We start from the raw sequence: 21371 nt of genomic DNA, 5'->3' as shown, positions 1-21371 counted from the left end.
ACACTATACAATTCATAGCCTACGGTACTATTGGTGTTCAGTACATACATGTACTACTACATACATGTACTACTACTACATGATGTTCTATGAACATTATGATGACTATAATTATGAACAGTACACGCTTTTGTAAGGTATTGAATGAAACCCCATACCTGGCAATGAAAGCTATGGACTTTGTTTATGGTAATTACCGATGTTTTAGAATAGTAAATAAAATAAATAGTATAGAAGTGTGTGTTTTTCAGGAAACACTGAACTGAAGTCTTCGTGTTTCATTCTTATTTTATTCGTTCATTAGTTCTTTCATTTATTTGTCACATCATTTTCTATTTCCACGAACCGGCCATAGATAGAGCTGTTCCTTGCCCTATATAATATGCTCAAGCACACTGTCCATTGATATGTGAGGAAATCATCATGTAGCACGCACTAGTTTTAGCACAATGGTTGATATGAAACGGTGGTAGTGCACCTAATGTAGGCCTACATTTACAATGTGTATAATGCTATTATGAACTGTTGTACCATTGAACCATGTGTGGTAGTGTATGTTGGGTTTTCCCAGTTCTGAGAAACTACTTAATAATAATAATTTGGGGGGCTAATCATCCTTACTGGTCCCAATGGGGGCGAGTTGACTGGTTTCCATCCCAACTATAATTCAGACAGTAGTAATCGACAGGCAGCCAGATATTCAATATTCAACCAGCCAGATTTCACCAGCCAGATATTTAATTATTTAATATTCAATTATACTATTGGGATCAACATGCATGTCAGACTTTTAAAAAAACACATCAAGTTCCACAGACACATCAGATACGAAATGTCATTGAAATGAGGAAATTCTCATTCAGTTCACACTATCGCAATGGTTGCAACAGGCCACCGTAACAGTGCAGTCATGCAACACGTGTGGGTTTTTCCAGTTGTGAGAAATTGCTACATTGCATTACGCAAGGGATTTTAGCAGATTATCATCTGCGCGTGTACTTTATACATTCATATCGGTGTCGAGTTGGCGAAGGGGGTGCACTGCTTTTATGATTTGAACGTTACAGAATCCATTACCGTTGCCAGAAATCTTCCACTAATTACCCAGCAAAGAAGTTCAAGTGTACGCAGTGAGCATTAGTCACATCGACAGCTTGAGGTAGGACTTTACTTGATCTAGAGTCTATAATGTTATAGATATAGACGTTCAATAACTGACCACATGAAGGCTATTTTCTACCTCCATGAATTGACACAGGTGACAGGTTGTGGGTGTGTGTGCATGCTGTAATGAACATGTTCACACTACACAATTCGTCTAGAGTCTATAATGTTATAGATATAGACGTTCAATAACTGACCACATGAAGGCTATTTCTACCTCCATGAATTGACACAGGTGACAGGTTGTGGGTGTGTGTGCATGCTGTAATGAACATGTTCACACTATACAATTCATAGCCTACAGTATTACTATTGGTGTTCAGTACATACATGTAATACTACGTACATGTACTACTACATACATGTACTACTACATACATGTACTACTACGTACATGATGTTCTATGAACATTATGATGACTATAATATGAACAGTTCACGCTTTTGTAAGGTATTCACCGGAGTGTGGGTTCGAATCCCGGTCGTGACACTTGTGTCCTTGAGCAAGACACTTTACTATAATTGCTTCTCTTCACCCAGGGGTATAAATGGGTACCTGCGAGGGTAGAGGTTGTTATTGTGTATGAATAAGCCACAAGCGCCTTACAGGCAGCTCAGGGCTGTATACTCCCAAGGGAGCTGAGAAACATTACAGGGATGTTATTGGCCCCATGACCAGGGCACTAATGTAAAGAGCATTGATACGGTTATTGTGAAATGCGCTATATAAGAATTTGTTATTATTATTATTATTATTGAATGAAACCCCATGCCTGGCAATGAAAGCTATGGACTTTTTTTATGGTAATTACCGATGTTTTAGAATAGTAAATAAAATAAATAGTATAGAAGTGTGTGTTTTTCAGGAAACACTGAACTGAAGTCTTCGTGTTTCATTCTTATTTTATTCGTTCATTAGTTCTTTCATTTATTTGTCACATCATTATCATTCATTTTCTATTTCCACGAACCGGCCATAGATATATAGAGCTGTTCCTTGCCCTATATAATATGCTCAAGCACACTGTCCATTGATATGTGCGGAAATCATCATGTAGCACGCACTAGTTTTAGCACAATGGTTGATATTATTTGCACACATTTATTTCATTGCTGCCCTACATTTAAACTTACACACATTACAAAGTTTTATAAATATATTCAAATTATGAGTAGTATACAGTTAAACTAGTTTATTGCTCCATGGTATTACTTAGTATCTTAGGATATAAAAGTTTACAATGATTTAGATAGTTATGAAACGGTGCACCTAATGTAGGCCTACACTTCGATGTGTTTAATGCTATTATGAACTGTTGTACCGTTGAACCATGTGTGGTAGTGTATGTTGGGTTTTCCCAGTTCTGAGAAACTACTTATAATAATAATAATAATTTGGGGGGGGGCTAATCATCCTTACTCTCAGCTAAGAGCTGAATTGCGAAGGACGCGGCTACTGTTCAAAAAGTAGGCATGCAAGGGCGCCTTTGGTTGCCAGCTGTCTGGAAAACACAACTCAACTCATATATGGCCCTGGCAGGGAATCGAACCGGGGTCACCTTGGTGAGAGGGGAGCGCTTTACGTACACCCTAGAGCTAGGGTCTAGCTTTATGTGACTAACATGGGTTTATAAGCCCAACCATGACCCGGTAACCAATAACCATGGCCCATTTGCTGTTAAGGAAGTACAAAAGTACATTTTGTAGGTTGGCGAAGATGGTTCACATTTTTGTAATTGATGTTTTAAACTTTGTTTATCGTACAGAATCCATTAGGGCCTACTGTTCGCCGGCCATCTTCCACTTCCGATTCATCAAAGAGGTTTAAGTGTACGCAGTGAGCATTAGTCACATCTACAGCTTGAGGTAGGACTTTGTTGTTTTAATGCACGCGACCGATTAGAATTGTAACCTTTTGTAGAAACACTTGTTGGTTCACACAGTACACGCTCTTGTTTGAACCCTATCTGACAAAATGTTTGAAAGCTATACAAAATAAAGTTTAGCGGAGTTTTTGAAGTTTGTGTTTTTTAGGATCAACGAAAAAAGGCCCGTAACCAGAATAAGATTGTATACCTTACATGCATATGTGCATGTACTTGCATTGACTGCGTATCTCTGTGAAATGAATGTAGGTCAAAGGTGAAGATACACGCCGGCTGGAGGACAGTTTTATGGCGTTACTCGCAAGCCTCGAAGTGTGACGTCAGATGTTCAGGCTAACTTACTGATTGTAAAATGAACATTGGTTTATTTCATCAGATAACAGGAGCCCATTCTCATCAAGATGGCCGAAGCTGCACTACCCACCACTGAGACCACTTGCAAGATTAGCCATGTACACATCGAATGCCCAATCTGCCTGAGTCGGTTCACCGATCCGAAAATCCTGGACTGTCTGCACAGCTTCTGCTTCAAATGTCTTCAGGAACTTATAGACAAACAGGATCCGAAGACGGATCTTATAATTTGCCCAATGTGCAAAAAAGAAACGTCCATCCCAGATGAGGGATTGGCGGATCTTCTTAGCTGCTTTTTCTTGAGCTCGCTTATCGATGACGTCATCAATCTTGAAGGTCCGAAGGAGAACATTAACCCACCTGTCTTGACTTGCGTTTGGTGCGACGAAGGTCTTGAAGATGTCTCACGGTGTGTTGACTGTGATGCTAATTTTTGCAAGACATGTCTGAAAAACCACGCAAAGCTAAAAAGTCACAGGCATCATAAAATCATTGATGCTGTCAACTCATCAAATGAGCGATCCAAAGACAAGGACAAAACTGAGTCACCAAAGTGCCGAAAACACACTGACATGGAACTGCGTTTCTATTGCGATACGTGTGATATACTTGCATGCCCTGTTTGCGCGGTGTTTGATCACCGAGCGTCAAGCCACAATCTCTCTGAGATCAATGATTCCATTCGGTCTTATCGTCGAGCTGTTGATGAAGCCTTGCAGAAGTTTGACGAGTGTCGCAAGCAGTTCCAAAAAGTGGATGACTCTATCAAGCACTCACAGCGTAGATTACAGCTCATGGTCGACCAGGGCTCTTCAAGATATTGTGGCTAAGGAGGAAGAGGAAATCACTAAGATAAGAAATGCATCTCGCCTCCTTCAAGAAAGAATCACTCGAATCGGTCAAGAAAGAGGTGAGGGATTTGAGAGCACACAGAGCAGCAATCACGATAAGATGAGCCGTGCAGAGCAGATCGTAGCTTCAGTCAATGACTTGATGCAACATGCTGATAACTTTGAGCTGCTGGACCTCAAGCCAAAAGTTATGCACAACTTAGACTTCCACAAAGAGCTCCAGTTTCAAACAGTGCAGCATAGTAAGTCATTCATTGGGTTCAAAGGTCATGATATCGTCACTGATGGAGATCTCGGTGAAATACTAGAGGAAGAGAAGTGGGAGGTGAAGACAGAGTTTGGTAAAGAGGGGAAAGGTAAGGGAGAGTTCGAGTTGGCAGTGGACGTTGCTTGCTTCAGCAATGGTGACACTGTCGTTACTGATACAGTCAGGTGCCTATTATCCACATTTACATCAAAGGGTATTTACAAATCTACAGGTGTTCAAAGTGGAACAGAGGACGGTAAACTAAAACAACCTCTTGGCGTCGCCGTGACCTCTGATGACCTGCTTCTGGTTACTGACAGACAGGATATAAAGGTTTATGATGGAGAACTGAGATACATTCGTCAGTTCAGACCCTCACAGGATCAAGTCGAGGGGCAGTCAGAGAGTCTACTCCGTGGTATTGCTGTTGACAAGAAAGATCGGATTGCAGTGGCTGACAGTAACAGAAAGGTAATATCTCTCCATAATATGGATGGATCCATTATCTCCACATTACATCGTGACGATATTAATAGCAACAGCTATCTATCTGTAAGCAGCAAGGAGCGTCTGATTTTTACAAACTACGAGAAGATGAAACTTGTTTGTCTGGATTTCATGGGAAACGAGGTGTTCAATATCAGCATCTCCATTGACGGTAAATCTGTAAAACCTGTTGGTGTGTGCTGCGACGATGTTGGAGACATCTATGTGTCTGTTCATTGCGGTACATTGGCGGGAACCGGTGAGATTCATCATTACGATGCATCAGGTGAGCACATCGGCTGTGTTGCTCGTGGCTTGTACAATCCTCTTGGCATGACGTTTACTCCTACCGGTGACCTTATGGTGGCTGATAAGCACTCGGTCAAGGTCTTGCATCGTTTGTAAAGTGTCAGTGACGTCATGGTCGAAAATTGTACAATATCGTGAATAACAAGGAAATTCACTAAGTTGAACCATAATAATCTAGACATGATTGCATTTGTGCACAAATGCATAGCTAAAATCAAATTAGAGACTAACCCAGTCTTTCGACAAGAATGTAAGCATTCTCATTTTGGACAAAATGTACATTCAAAATAGTATTCAAAACGTACCAAAAACTTTTATGATTGTTCGACTCTCGCTTTGCATTGAGTCATTTATAAAGTAATACCCCGATGTTCAGGTTAACCAAACAAAGAATGGTATGATGTAAAATCGTGACAATTATTGTGAGGTAAATCACAGCCAGAGACCGCTCAGGAGGAAACTCCAAGCTTCATGTTCAGTTATCTAGCTAGGAAAACGTGGTTTTACTAGACTCCATGATTTTCCATTTTATAAGCAGCCACCTAGATTGCAAAGAGTGTAGAGCTACGAATGTTGGTTGATGATGAGCAGCTCTCATGTAACATGTAATACCTTACTATGAGAAGACAACGTCTCCAGTAAGAACCGTAAAGGCCGGTTTATAGTCGGTCGCGCGATGGTCGCGCGACGGAATTCTTACGCGCAATCCTAAGACTGAGGCCTAAAAACCGTGTCTTTTTATGATCGCGCGTCAAGGTTTCCGACGCCCGACCATCGCGCGACCGACTATAACTCGGCCTTAACCAAGTCTGATAAATCACTTTAGATTGTTGACAGCAAACCGAAGCATTGACACGAGATACTAACAAGGCTGTATGGATCCCAGATCCGAAAAATGGCCAATGGTGTCAAGTTAGTATCGAATTTCTGAAGAGTGAACTGTGGGAAAAGAGAAATAAAAATCGTAAAAATTATCTTAATATGGTTGCTATCCGCAAACTTTTAACTTACTTTTAAATCATTTACAGCTTTTAAAATTAAGAGCCCTTTGATTGCCTTTATGCGTCGGACCGTATGGCCTTATTATTATAATCACGCCACGTTTTAAAATAAAATAAAAGCCTTCATTTGATAAGTAAATAATTAACAATTGAAGTAACTGATGTTATCATTCTTCGAAAAATCGATGACATTTTTTAATAATAGTACAGTTTTACTTCAGATATGCCATTGGATACAGAGGTAATGCTAGGGCACCACATTCAGACATGACAGTTAATAATGTTTAGTGTATAATATAATGCTACCCAATGAAGACAAAAAAGAAAATAAATATAAAATTATTAAAGGCTTGTAAAATGCATTTGCTTTGCGCTACCGCTCTGCACTTCCTAACAATATGTATATAACTAAATACTGTGGTTGGTAGACAATGTATTTTCCTGCTACTCTACCGTTAAATCATTTTAATATGTAGTTCTAGTAAATTGAAGAAATTTATAAGATTCAACTGTAATTTGATTCCCTAAAGCTTTATTCAAGTTGAGCTTAAGTTTTTAAAAATAAACCATCAAATCAACTCTCCGCGGAAAGAAGTTCATCTTCAATTCTTAAAGTTTTTTCTTGGTGTTCATGCTAGGGCCAGTATAATCAACATGTCCCCCCCCTACACATAGTGCACTGAACCATGTATGTGTAAAAAACCAAAATTAATATGTACGAGTTCGTTGCATATATCTTGACTAAAGACAGCAAAAAAAGTAACCCAGCTGTTGTAAAAGCACCTATCATTTTAAACTTGTAACTCGTATTCTAAAATTGATAATACCAGGATACGGAAAATTTAATTACGGTGATTTTGACACATCGGTTGTTATAATCGGTCGAGTATTGTTGTCGCGGTAAGTGCTTACAGGTGGAAGGTGCCTATTTGCATTGTTGCAGTAACTCCTATTGACAAGAACAGCTTTTCAAAATTCCCGCTATTAGCTTCACGCTGAATCAGAGGAGAGAGTAATCATGTCAATAAGAGTTACTGCAACAATGGAACTGGGCACATACCGCGACAACAATACTCGGCCGATTGTAACAAACAAGGTGTCAAAATCACCGTAATAAAATGTTCCGTTTCAAGAACAGCTTTTGGAAAATTCCCGTTATTAGCTTCACGCTGAATCAGAGGAGAGAGTAATCATAAGAAATTCAGATATCTGGGGGAAAAGAAATTCACTATTTTCACAAAGTTAAAACAATTACTACCCACCCACTCCACTCCCAGTAATTGTGAGAGCAGTAGTCTAGCCACGTAAGCGCTAAGCAAGCGCAGAGCAGTAGTCGTATAGCGAAATATTATACTTGCTTCTTCTTCATTGTCCTTCCTATAATTATGGTGTCCTTCCAGTGATCTTTTCCGGCGAGAATTACGGATTTATTTTAAACACATGTCATGACACGGCGAAACGTGCGGAAACAAGGGTGGGGTGTTCCCCGTTATTTTCTCCTGACTCCGATGACCGATTGAGCCTAAATTTTCACAGGTTTGTTATTTTGTATATCAGTTGTGATACACGAAGTGTGGACCTTGGACAATACTGTTTACCGAAAGTGTCAAATGGTTCTAAGTTATTTGTAAATCTGTGATTTTTTTTCCTGTACCGAAAGTATCTAATGGCTTAGTTTAACCAGCCAGATTCAATGTTTAAAGGCAGTGGGCACTATTGGTAACTGTTAAAGACTAGCCTTCACAGTTGGTGTATCTCAACATATGCATAAAATAACTAACCTGTGAAAATTTGAGCTCAATCGGTCATCAAAGTTGTGAGATAATAATGAAAGAAGAAAACACCCTAGTCACACGAAGTTGTGTGCGTTTAGATGGTTGATTTCGAGACCTCAAGTTGTAAACTTGAGGTCTCGAAATCAAATTCGTGGAAAATTACTTCTATCTCGAAAACTACTCCACTTCAGAGGGAGCCGTTTCTCACAATGTTTTATACTGCCAATCTCTCCCCGTTAATCTTTACCAAGTGAGGTTTAATGCTAATAATTATATTGAGTAATTACCAATAGTGTCCACCGCCTTTAACCAGATTCAATGTTCAACCAGCCAGTACTTATTATTCAATATTCAATTATATTAGACTTAAAAAACATCAAGTTCCACAGCACACATCAGATACGAAATGTCATTGAAATGAGGAAATTATCATTCAGTGCACACTAACGCAATGGTTGCAACAGGCCACCGTAGAATGCAGCGCAGTGGGTTTTTCCAGTTGTGAGAAATTTCTACTATATATTGCATTTACGCACAGCAGATATCTGCGCGTGTACTGTATACGTACATTCACATCGGTGTCGAGTTAGTTGGCGAAGGGGTGCACTGCTTTTTGAACGTAACAACCAGCAATATTCCACTTAATATCCAACGAAGAAGTTCAGGTGTACGCAGTGAGCATTAGTCACATCGACAGCTTGAGGTAGGACTTTACTTGATTGAGTTGTCTTAATTTTAATGCACATGATGACCATCTATGGCATGGTTTTTTTCTACCTCCATGAACCATGAACTGACACAGGTGACAGGTTTATGCTACTAGTTCACACTAACACTACAGTACGTGTCCAATACATACATGTAATTTACATGTACATGAATTTAGCTCTATTCTACCTCCATGATATGACTATAAACAGTAGTGCACGGTCTTGTATTTCGTGATGTATTGAATGAAACACCATTACCGATGTTTTTAGTATTATAGACGTTTTTTGTTTTTCATGAAACACAACTACACTAGACTGAAGTCTTCGTGTTTCATTCTTAATCTTATTCTTAATCATTCGTTCATAATAGTTCTTGTATTTATTTGTCACATCATTCATTTTCTATTTCCATGAACCATAGAGCTGTTCCTTACCCTATGCATGCACAAACCATGATGGCTATAGGGGGCTAGCTCTAAGACACAAACACCGTCCATTGATATGTGAGGAAATCATCATGTAGCACGCGCTAGCACAATGGTTGATATGAAACGGTGGTAGTGCACCTAATGTAGGCCTACATGTACAATGTGTCTAATGCTATTATGAACTTTTGTACCATTGAACCATGTGTGGTAGTGTATGTTGGGTTTTCCCAGTTCTGAGAAACTACTTATAATAAAAAATAATCATAATTTGTGGGGCTAACCATCCGTACTTGCAGCTAAGAGCTGAATTGCGAAGGACGCGGCTACTGTTCATGAAGCAGGCATGCAAGGGCGCCTTTGGTTGCAAGCCACATCAATCCATTATGACCACGGAGCACAGCCAAGATCGAAAGTGTTGATTTTTCCCGAGGGAGGAAAACGGGATGGTCTGGAAAACCCTCGTGGCACAGCAGAGAGCCAACGCACAACTCAACTCATGGCCCTGGCGGGGAATCGAACCGAGGTCACCTTGGTGAGAGGGGAGCGCTTTACGTACACCCTAGAGCTAGGGTCTAGCTTTATGTGACTTACATGGGTTTATAAACCCAACCATGACCCGGTAACCATGGCCCATTTGCTTTTGCGGAAGTACCAAAGTACATTTTGTAGGTTGGCGAAGATGGTGCACTTTTTTGTAATTTATGTTTTAAACTTTGTTTATCGTACAGAATTACAGAATCCATTACTGTTCGCCGGCCATCTTCCACTACCGATTCATCAAAGAGGTTTAAGTGTGCACAGTGAGCATTAGTCACATCTACAGCTTGAGGTAGGACTTAGTTGTCTTAGTGCACGTGACCGATTAGAATTATATAAATGTTTATATATATTTATTGACCAAACCAACATCGGACGAGCCGCCAATTACAGGAAAGGATAAAAAAAAAACAATAAGAAATATTCATATAGCCTATATAAAAACAATCTGATATATACAAAGTTAACAATTAAAATAGAATCATCTTAGGAAAGGAAATTAAAGCATACATTGAAGATTAAGTAAAATAAAATAGGGAACAGAAACAGACCACCATGAACGACTGTGAAAATATATTTAAAATAAATTTTAAAAGCAAAAGCCTACATTAAATTATAAACAGAATAAACGATAAAAAGACAAGGAAAAAAAAAATCGATGTAAACAATACCAAATAAAATAAAACAAAACACTGTAAATACATGTATACATTAGTTACTGGAAGAGGATATGGCACTCAAAACCTGACCACGAAAGGAATTAAGAGAAGGGGCTCCGAACACATCACAAGAACCATGGATACTATTATATGTGGAGGAAATCCTTGACAAAAAGCCACGCTTTGTCACATCTACCCGATTCCTTGGCACATATAAGATGTGTTTAATAGACTGTCTAGTATTACGGTTAGGAACATGTAAGGCAAAGGGGTTGAACTCAGTGTTGCTAAAATGATTGTGGAAAGATTTGTAGAGAAATAGACAGTCATTCAATATTCTTCTCTGTATAAGGGGTGGAAGTCTGTACATTTTACATAGGTCAAGATAATCCAAGTTATAAACAGTGCCATTATTTAGTGTCCTATGAATAAATTTGAGAAAACGAAACTGAACTCCATCTAGTCTATGTGCTTGATGGGCTGAAATAGAGTTAAATACAATGGTACAAAATTCAAGATTAGGTCTGATGAGAACAAAACAAGGTACGTAAAACATGCTCATTCTTTAAGGAGCGAAAGTTACGCCATACTAAACCACTCATGCGATTGGCTTTTTTGATAATAGTATTAACGTGCGAGTTGAAAGTGAGTCTGCTGTCAATAAAAGTACCAAGATCTTTTTGGACATCAACACGAGTAAGAATATTATCACCTAAGGTATAATCAAATTTGACAGGCTTCGTCTTAAGAGTCAGGGTTAAAATGCTACATTTGTTAACGTTAAGAAATAGACGCCATGTTTTAGACCAGTCAAGAATTCTATCTAAGTCAGCCTGCAAAGAAATAGTATCGGCTGTGCAACCAATCTGACGAAAAACCTTCAGATCATCAGCATAAAGTAAACATTTATTACTTAAACATTCAGGAAGATCGTTAACAAAAAATGTAAATAAGAGAGGTCCTAGAATTGAACCCTGTGGAATTCCAGAGGGCACTGTTTTCCATTCGGAAGAAAAACCATCCACAACTACTCTATGTTTTCTGCCAGGTAGATAACTTTGTAACAAAATTAATACATTTGGATGAATATTGTAGGAATTCAGTTTGTACAAAAGAAAATCATGGTTGACTCGATCAAAATGTTTGAAAGCTATACGAAATATTAGCGGAGTTTTTGAAGTTTGTGTTTTTTAGGATCAACAAATAAAGGCCCGTAGCCAGAATGTGATTGTATACCTTACATGCATGTGCATATGTACTTGCATTGACTGCGTATCTCTGTGAAATGAATGTAGGTCAAAGGTGAAGATACACGCCGACTGGAGGCCAGTCTCTGGTGTTACTCACAAGCCTCGAAGTGTGACGTCAGATGTTCAGGCTAACTTACCGATTGTAAAATGAACATTGGTTTATTTCATCAGGTAACAGAACCCCTTTCTCATCAAGATGGCCGAAGCCGCACTACCCACCACTGAGACCACTTGCAAGATAAGCCATGTACACATCGAATGCCCAATCTGCCTGAGTCGGTTCACCAATCCGAAAATCCTGGACTGTCTGCACAGCTTTTGCTTCAAATGTCTTCAGGAACTTATAGACAAACAGGATCCGAAGACGGACACTATTATTTGCCCAATGTGTAAAAAAGAAACGTCAATCCCAGACGGGGGATTGTCGGATCTTCTTGGCTGCTTTTTCTTGAGCTCGCTTATTGATGACGTCATCAATCTTGAAGGTCCAAAGAAGAACATTAACCCACCTGTCTTGACTTGCGTTTGGTGCGACGAAGGTCTTGAAGATGTCTCACGGTGTGTTGACTGTGATGCAATTTTTTGCAAAACATGTCTGAAAAACCATGCAAAACTAAAAAATAACAAGCATCATCAAATCGTTGATGCTGTCGGCTCGTCAAATGAGCGACCCAAAGACAAGAACAAAACTGAGCCACAAAAGTGCCGAAAACACAGTGACCAGGACCTGTGTTTCTATTGCGATACGTGTGATTTACTTGTGTGTCTCAAATGTGCGGTGTTTGATCACCGAGCGTCAAGCCACAATCTCTCTGAGATCAATGATTCCATTCGATCTTATCGTCGAGCTGTTGATGAAGCCTTGCAGAAGTTTGACGAGTGTCGCAAACAATTCCAAAAAGTGGACGACTCTATCAAGCACTCGCATCGTAGATTACAGCTCATGGTCGACCGGGCTCTTCGAGATATTGTGGCTAAGGAGGAAGAGGAAATCACTAAGATAAGAAATGAATCACGCCTCCTTCAAGAAATAATCACTCAAATTGGTCAAGAAAGAGGTGAGGGATTTGAGAGCACACAGAGCAGCAATCACGATAAGATGAGCCGTGCAGAGCAGATCGTAGCTTCAGTCAATGACTTGATGCATCATGCTGATAACTTTGAGCTGCTGGACCTGAAGCCAAAAGTTATGCACAACTTAGACTTCCACAAAGAGCTCCAGTTTCAAACAGTGCAGCATAGTAAGTCATTCATCGCTTTCAAAGGTCATGATATCGTCACTGATGCAGATCTTGGTGAAATACTAGAGGAAAGAAGTGGGAGGTGAAGACAGAGTTTGGTAAAGAAGGGGAAGGTGAGGTGGAGTTCGAGTGGGCAAGAGACGTTGCTTGCTTCAGCAATGGTGACACTGTCGTTAATGATACAGCCAGGTGCCTATTATCCACATTTACATCAAAGGGTAATTACAAATCTACAGGTGGTCAAAGTGGATCAGAGGACGGTAAACTAAAACAACCTGTTGGTGTCGCGGTGACCTCTGATGACCTGCTTCTGGTTATTGACGGACAGGATGTAAAGGTTTATGATAGAGAACTGAGATACATTCGTCAGTTCAGACCCTCACAGAATCAAGTCGAGGGGCAGTCAGAGAGTCAACTTTGTGGTATTGCTGTAGACAAGAAAGGTCGGATTGCAGTGGCTGACAGTGAGAGAAAGGTAATATCTCTTTATAATATGGATGGATCCATTATTGCCACAATACATCATGACGATCTTAATATTGACTGCTTTCTATCTGTAAGCAGCAAGGAGCGTCTGATTTTTACAAACTACGGGAAGATGAAACTTGTTTGTCTGGATTTCATGGGAAACGAGGTGTTCAATATCAGCACCTCCATTGACGGTGACTCTGTAAAACCTGGTGGTGTGTGCTGCGACGATGCTGGAGACATCTATGTGTCTGTTCATTGTGGCGGCGATTCGGAAACCAGTGAGATACATCATTATGATGCATCAGGTGAGCACATTGGATGTGTAGCTCGTGGTTTGTACTATCCTTTTGGCATGACATTTACTCCTACCGGTGACCTCATCGCGGCTGATAAATGGTCGGTCAAGGTCTTGCATCGAGTCCAGAACATCATGGTCGAAATGGGTACAATATGGTGAATGCCAAGGAAATTCTATACTTACAAAGTTAAACAATAACAAATAAACGAGAGACTTACCCAGTCATTCGACAAGAATGTAAATAATCTGTCATTCGGACAAAGTGTACATTCAAAATAGTATCCAATACGTACCAATAACTTTATGATTGTTCGACTCTCGCTTTGCATTGAGTCATTTATAAAGTTATGTCCCTTGTTCCGGTTAACCAAACAAAAAATGGTCTGATGTAAAATCGTGACAATTATTGTGAAGTAAATCACAGCCAGAGACCGCTCAGGAGGAAACTCCAAGCTTCATGTTCAGTTATCTAGCTAGGAAAACGTGGTTTTACTAGACTCCATGATTTTCCATTTTATAAGCAGCCACCTAGATTACAAAGAGTGTAGAGCTACGAATGTTGGTTGATGATGAGCAGCTCTCATGTATAATACCTTACTATGAGAAGACAACGTCTCCAGTAAGAACCGTAAAGGCCGGTTTATAGTCGGTCGCGCGACGGAATTCTTACGCGCAATCCTAAGACTGAGGCCTAAAAACCGTGTCTTTTTATGATCGCGCGTCAAGGTTTCCGACGCCCGACCATCGCGCGACCGACTATAACTCGGCCTTAACCAAGTCTGATAAATCACTTTAGATTGTTGACAGCAAACCGAAGCATTGACACGAGATAGTAACAAGGTTGTAGGGATCCCAGATCCGGAAAATGGCCAATGGTGTCAAGTTAGCATCGAATTTCTCAAGAGTGAACTGTGGGAAAAGAGAAATAAAAATCGTAAGAATTATCTTAATATGGTTGCTATCCGCAAACTTTTAACTTACTTTTAAATCATTTACAGCTTTTAAAATTAAGTGCCCTTTGATTGCCTTTATGCTTCGGACCGTATGGCCTTATTATTATAATCACGCCACGTTTTAAAAAAAAATAAAAGCCTTCACTTGATAAGTAAATAATTAACAATTGAAGTAACTGATGTTATCATTCTTCGAAAAATCGATGACATTGTTTAATAATAGTACAGTTTTACTTCAGATATGCCGTTGGATACAGAGCCAATGCTAGGGCACCACCTTCAGACATGACAGTTAATAATGTTTAGTGTATAATATAATGCTACCTAATGAAGACAAAAAAAGAAAATAAATATAAAATTATTAAAGGCTTGTAAAATGCATTTGCTTTGCGCTACCGCTATGCACTTCCTATTCGAACCAAATCACTCAGTTGATAATAATAGTTATATTTCAAATCTTTGGTTTGTCGGACTTTCAAACAATATGTATATAACTAAATACTGTGGTTGATAGACAATGTATTTTCCTGCTATTCTACCGTTAAATCATTTTAATATGTAGTTCTAGTAAACTGAAGAAATTTATGACATTCAACTGTAATTTGATTCCCTAAAGCTTTATTCAAGTTGAGCTTCAGTTTTTAAGAATAAACCATCAAATCAACTCTCCGCGGAAAGAAGTTTATTCTTCAATTCTTAAAGGTTTTTCTTGGTGTTCATACTAGGGCCAATATAATCAACATGCCCCCCCCCTACACATAGTGCACTGAACCATGTACGAGTTCGTTGCATATATCTTGATTAAAGACAGCAAAAAAAGTAACGCCCAGCTGTTGTAAAAGCACCTAAAAATATAATTTTAAACTTGTTACTCGTTTTCTAAAATTGATTATACCAGGAGACGGAAAATTTAATTACGGTGATTTTGACACATCGGTTGTTATAATTGGTCGAGTGTTGTTGTCGCGGTAAGTGCTTGCAGGTGAAAAATGCCCATTTCTATTGTTGCAGTAACTGCTATTGACAAGAACAGCTTTTCAAAATTCCCGCTATTAGCTTCACGCTGAATCAGAGGAGAGAGTAATCATGTCAATATGAGTTACTGCAACACTGTGGAACTGGGCACCTACCGCGACAACAATACTCGACCGATTGTAACAAAAAAGGTGTCAAAATCACCGTAATAAAATTGTCCGTTTCGGTGTATTTTCATTTTATGAATAGGAGTAACAAGTTTAAAATTATATGTGCTTTTACAACAGCCGCGTTACTTTTTTTGCTGTCTTTATACTATGACAAAGGTTATAAATAGAAGACGGGATGTGCCATGTTGGTGGTAAAATACCAAGAAGGTTCGATTCAATGAAGCATCAACCATTTCCAGGGAAACCAAAGACACGAAACACCAACATACATTATTCTCTTTATCCCAAAACTTCCTCAAAAGGATTAATTGATTTACTATAAACGTGACCTCTAACCCCAATAGGTCAGAACTACCCCCCCCCCCTATAAAAAGGGGGGAACGGACGAACAAACAAATAAACAGCAAAAAACATCATTGGTTTAACACTATCAGTCCGTATTACCTTCCACCAGTGTCACGAGACACACACCCCACCCCCCTGCCCCAACTCCCCTCGGAGCAGCCTTTTCTCACAAACTAAAAACAACCCACAGGACCCCACCCGCTCTCCTGTCTTTTATTACAATTCTAAAGAAATCCTGCACCAATATTCTTTTTAGCGAATTCATTTTCAAAAGGCGTCGATTTGCGGCGGAAGGAACTTCCGCCCTTTGACCCCTTCCACTGATGACGTCACACGCAGCCACTGTCTTACACGCTCGCCATATATCAGCATATGGGGAGTCATAATTTCCTGCAATAATTATTCTTGTTTGACATTTCTACTCGCAGTTGTTTTAATGGGTAACTGGTCCTTTTTTGAAGTATGTGGAAACCATGTAGCAAAACGTATCGTCTGTTTTCATATAACCTTCCTTCCACAGACAGCCATGTAATTCTACCTCCATGGTGTATAACTTGCCAAACAGGAATCAGTACCCAAATGTACTCAACGAAAAACTATTCATATCTCAATGGCATGCATGAACGCCATTTTGAGAATAGGTTCCCCGAGAACATGATGTACCGTGAAAAGCAGCAAACTGGATTGTGCTTGTAGTATCATAAAAGTCAAATGGTTTACACTATGTCAGTTATTTGCATACAATGTTGATACGGCAGACACGATTGTGGAAGGTCATGTTCAATGCACACAGTTCATGGTGTTATGACGTAGGTGGGATACGAAAACTGAAGTCGGAAGGTACGGTGTCCATGTATACCGCGTGCACAAAACAATTAAAAACATGTCATGACACGGCAAAACGTGCGGAAACAAGGGTGGGGTTTTACCCGTTATTTTCTCCTGACTCCGATGACCAATTTAGCCTAAATTTTCACAGGTTTTTTACTTTGTATATCAGTTGTGATACACGAAGTGTGGGCCTTGGACAATACTGTTTACCGAAAGTGTCCAATGGCTTTAAGTTATTTGTAAATCTGTGAATTCTTTTTTTTCCCTGTACCGAAAGTATCTAATGGCTTAGTTTAACCAGCCAGATTCAATGTTTAAAGGCAGTGGACACTATTGGTAACTGTCAAAGACTAGCCTTCACAGTTGGTGTATCTCAACATATGCATAAAATAACTAACCTGTGAAAATTTGAGCTCAACCGGTCATCAAAGTTGCGAGATAATAATGAAAGAAGAAAACACTCTAGTCACACGAAGTTGTGTGCGTTAAGATGGTTGATTTCGAGACCTCAAGTTCTAAACTTGAGGTCTCGAAATCAATTTCGTGGAAAATTACTTTTATCTCGAAAACTACTCCACTTCAGAGGGAGCCGTTTCTCACAATGTTTTATACTGCCAACCTCTCCCCATTACTCTTTACCAAATGAGGTTTAATGCTATATTGAGTAATTACCAATAGTGTCCACCGCCTTTAACCAGATTCAATGTTCAACCAGCCAGTACTTAATTATTCAATATTCAATTATATTAGACTTAAAAAACATCAAGTTCCACAGCACACATCAGATACGAAATGTCATTGAAATGAGGAAATTATCAGTGCACACTATCGCAATGGTTGCAACAGGCCACCGTAGAATGCATCACAGTGGGTTTTTCCAGTAGGGAGAAATTGCTACTAGTGCATTTACGCACAGCAGATCTGGGCGTGTACTACTGAATACATTCACACACATCGGTGTCGAGTTAGTTGGCGAAGGGGTGCACTGCTTTTTGAACGTTACAACCAGCAATATTCCACTTAATATCCAACGAAGAAGTTCAGGTGTACGCAGTGAGCATTAGTCACATCGACAGCTTGAGGTAGGACTTTACCTGATCTAGAGTCTATGTTGTCTTAATTTTAATGAACATGATGACCATCTATGGCATGGGGCTATTTCTACCTCCATGAACCATGAAGTGACACAGGTGACAGGTTTATGCTACTTGTTCACACTAAACACTACAGTACGTGTACAGTACATACATGTAATTTACATGTACATGAACTTAGCTCTATTCTACCTCCATGATATGACTATAAACAGTAGTGCACGGTCTTGTATTTTGTGACGTATTGAATGAAACACCATTACCGATGTTTTTAGTATTATAGAAGTTTTTTGTTTTTCATGAAACACAACTACACTAGACTGAAGTCTTCGTGTTACATTGTTAATCTTATTCTTAATTATTCGTTCATAATAGTTCTTTTATTTATTTGTCACATCATTCATTTTCTATTTCCACGAACCATAGAGCTGTTCCTTGCCCTATGCACAAACCATGATGGCTATATAATAGCTCTATGACACGAACACCATCCATTGATATGTGAGATAATCATCATGTAGCACACACTAGCACAATGGTTGGTATTAAACGGTGCACATGTAGGCACAGAGTGTGTACAATGTGTATAATGCTATTATGAAGTTTTGCCCCATTGAACCATGTGTGGTAGAGTACGATGGGTTTTCCCAGTTCTGAGAAACTACTTGTTGGAGACCACCAACATAGGGCTAGATAGCTCAGTTGGTAGAGCGCCGGCACGTTAAACCGGAGGTCGTTGGTTCAAATCCCGCTCCAGTCAATTTTTCTTTGTTCAATCCTAAATCATTTAAAAATGCACCCAGTCAGTTTCCCTTGTGGTTTATTATTTGATATATAATAATAGTAATAATAATAATTTGGGGGGCTAACCATCCTTACTCGCAGCTAAGAGCTGAATTGCGAAGGACGCGGCTACGACGTGTATGAGAAGCAGGCATGCAAGGGCGCGTCTTTGGTTGCCAGCCACATCAATCAACCCATTATGACCACGGGGCACAGCCAAGATCGAAAGTGTTTGATTTTTCCCGAGGGAGGAAAACGGGATGGTCTGGAAAACCCTCGTGGCACAGCAGAGAGCCAACGCACAACTCAACTCATGGCCCTGGCGGGGAATCGAACCGAGGTCACCTTGGTGAGAGGGGAGCGCTTTACGTACACCCTAGAGCTAGGGTCTAGCTTTATGTGACTTACATGGGTTTATAAACCCAACCATGACCCGGTAACCATGACCCATTTGCTTTTGCGGAAGTACCAAAGTACATTTTGTAGGTTGGCGAAGATGGTTCACTTTTTTGTAATTAATGTTTTAAACTTTGTTTATCGTACAGAATCCATTAGGGCCTACTGTTCGCCGGCCATCTTCCACTTCCGATTCATCAAAGAGGTTTAAGTGTGCGCAGTGAGCATTAGTCGCATCTACAGCTTGAGGTAGGACTTTGTTGTCTTAATGCACGTGACCGATTAGAATTATATATATATATATATATATTTATTGACCAAACCAACAGCAGACGAGCCGCCAATTACAGGAAAGGATAAAAAAAAAACAATAAGAAATATTCATATAGCCTATATAAAAACAATCTGATATATACAAAGTTAACAATTAAAATAGAATCATCTTAGGAAAGGAAATTAAAGCATACATTGAAGATTAAGTAAAATAAAATAGGGAACAGAAACAGACCACCATGAACGACTGTGAAAATATATTTAAAATAAATTTTAAAAGCAAAAGCCTACATTAAATTATAAACAGAATAAACGATAAAAAGACAAGGAAAAAAAATCGATGTAAACAATACTAAATAAAATAAAACAAAACACTGTAAATACATGTATACATTAGTTACTGGAAGAGGATATGGCACTCAAAACCTGACCACGAAAGGAATTAAGAGAAGGGGCTCCCAACACATCACAAGAACCATGGATACTATTATATGTGGAGGAAATCCTTGACAAAAAGCCACGCTTTGTCACATCTACCCGATTCCTTGGCACATATAAGATGTGTTTATAGACTGTCTTGTATTACGTTTAGGAACATGTAAGGCAAAGGGGTTGAACTCAGTGTTGCTAAAATGATTGTGGAAAGATTTGTAGAGAAATAGACAGTCATTCAATATTCTTCTCTGTCTAAGGGGTGGAAGTCTGTACATTTTACATAGGTCAAGATAATCCAAGTTATAAACAGTGCCATTATTTAGTGTCCTATGAATAAATTTGAGAAAACGAAACTGAACTCCCTCTAGTCTATGTGCTTGATGGGCTGAAATAGAGTTAAATACAATGGTACAAAATTCAAGATTAGGTCTGATGAGAGAACAAAACAAGGACGTAAAACACGCTCATTCTTTAAGGAGCGAAAGTTACGCCATACTAAACCACTCATGCGATTGGCTTTTTTGATAATAGTATTAACATGCGAGTTGAAAGTGAGTCTGCTGTCAATAAAAATACCAAGATCTTTTTGGACATCAACACGAGTAAGAATATTATCACCTAAGGTATAATCAAATTTGACAGGCTTCTTCTTAAGAGTCAGAGTTAAAATGCTACATTTGTTAACGTTAAGAAATAGACGCCACTTAGACCAGTCAAGAATTCTATCTAAGTCAGCCTGCAAAGATATAGTATCGGCTGTGCAACCAATCTGACGAAAAACCTTTAGATCATCAGCATAAAGTAAACATTTATTACTTAATCATTCAGGAAGATCGTTAACAAATAATGTAAATAAAAGAGGTCCTAGAATTAAACCCTGTGGAATTCCAGAGGGCACTGTTTTCCATTCGGAAGAAAAACCATCCACAACTAACTACTGTATGTTTTCTGCCAGTTAGATAACTTTGTAACACAATTTATACATTTGGATGAATATTGTAGGAATTCAGTTTGTACAAGAGAAAATCATGGTTGACTCGATCAAATGCCTTGGAAAAATCAGTATATATAACATATTGTAACCTTTTGTAGAAACACTTGTTGGTTCACACAGTACATGCTGTTGTTTGAATCCTATGACAAAATGTTTGAAAGATACGAAATATTAGCGGAGTTTTTGAAGTTTGTGTTTTTTAGGATCAACAAATACAGGCCCGTAGCCAGAATAAGATTGTATACCTTACATGCATGTGCATATGTACTTGCATTGACTGCCTATCTCTGTGAAATGAATGTAGGTCAAAGGTGAAGATACACGCCGGCTGGAGGCCAGTCTCTGGCGTTACTCACAAGCCTCGAAGTGTGACGTCAGATGTTCAGGATAACTTACCGATTGTAAAACTAACATTGGTTTATTTCATCAGATAACAGGAGTCCATTCTCATCAAG

The 21371-nt window shown here is 39.2% G+C and overlaps 2 pseudogenes; both read left to right on the top strand.

The window, feature by feature from the left end:
• Window positions 1–1058: 1058 nt before the first annotated feature.
• LOC117303789 lies at window positions 1059–5429 on the top strand (annotated as a pseudogene).
• A 3168-nt stretch (window positions 5430–8597) lies between these two features.
• Window positions 8598–14369, top strand: LOC117303787 (annotated as a pseudogene).
• Window positions 14370–21371: the final 7002 nt, after the last annotated feature.

Source organism: Asterias rubens, chromosome 20 (genome assembly GCF_902459465.1).
Source record: "Asterias rubens chromosome 20, eAstRub1.3, whole genome shotgun sequence".
In the NCBI taxonomy this organism is placed as follows: Eukaryota; Metazoa; Echinodermata; class Asteroidea; order Forcipulatida; family Asteriidae; genus Asterias; species Asterias rubens.
This window is presented reverse-complemented; position numbering and strand designations above follow the sequence as displayed.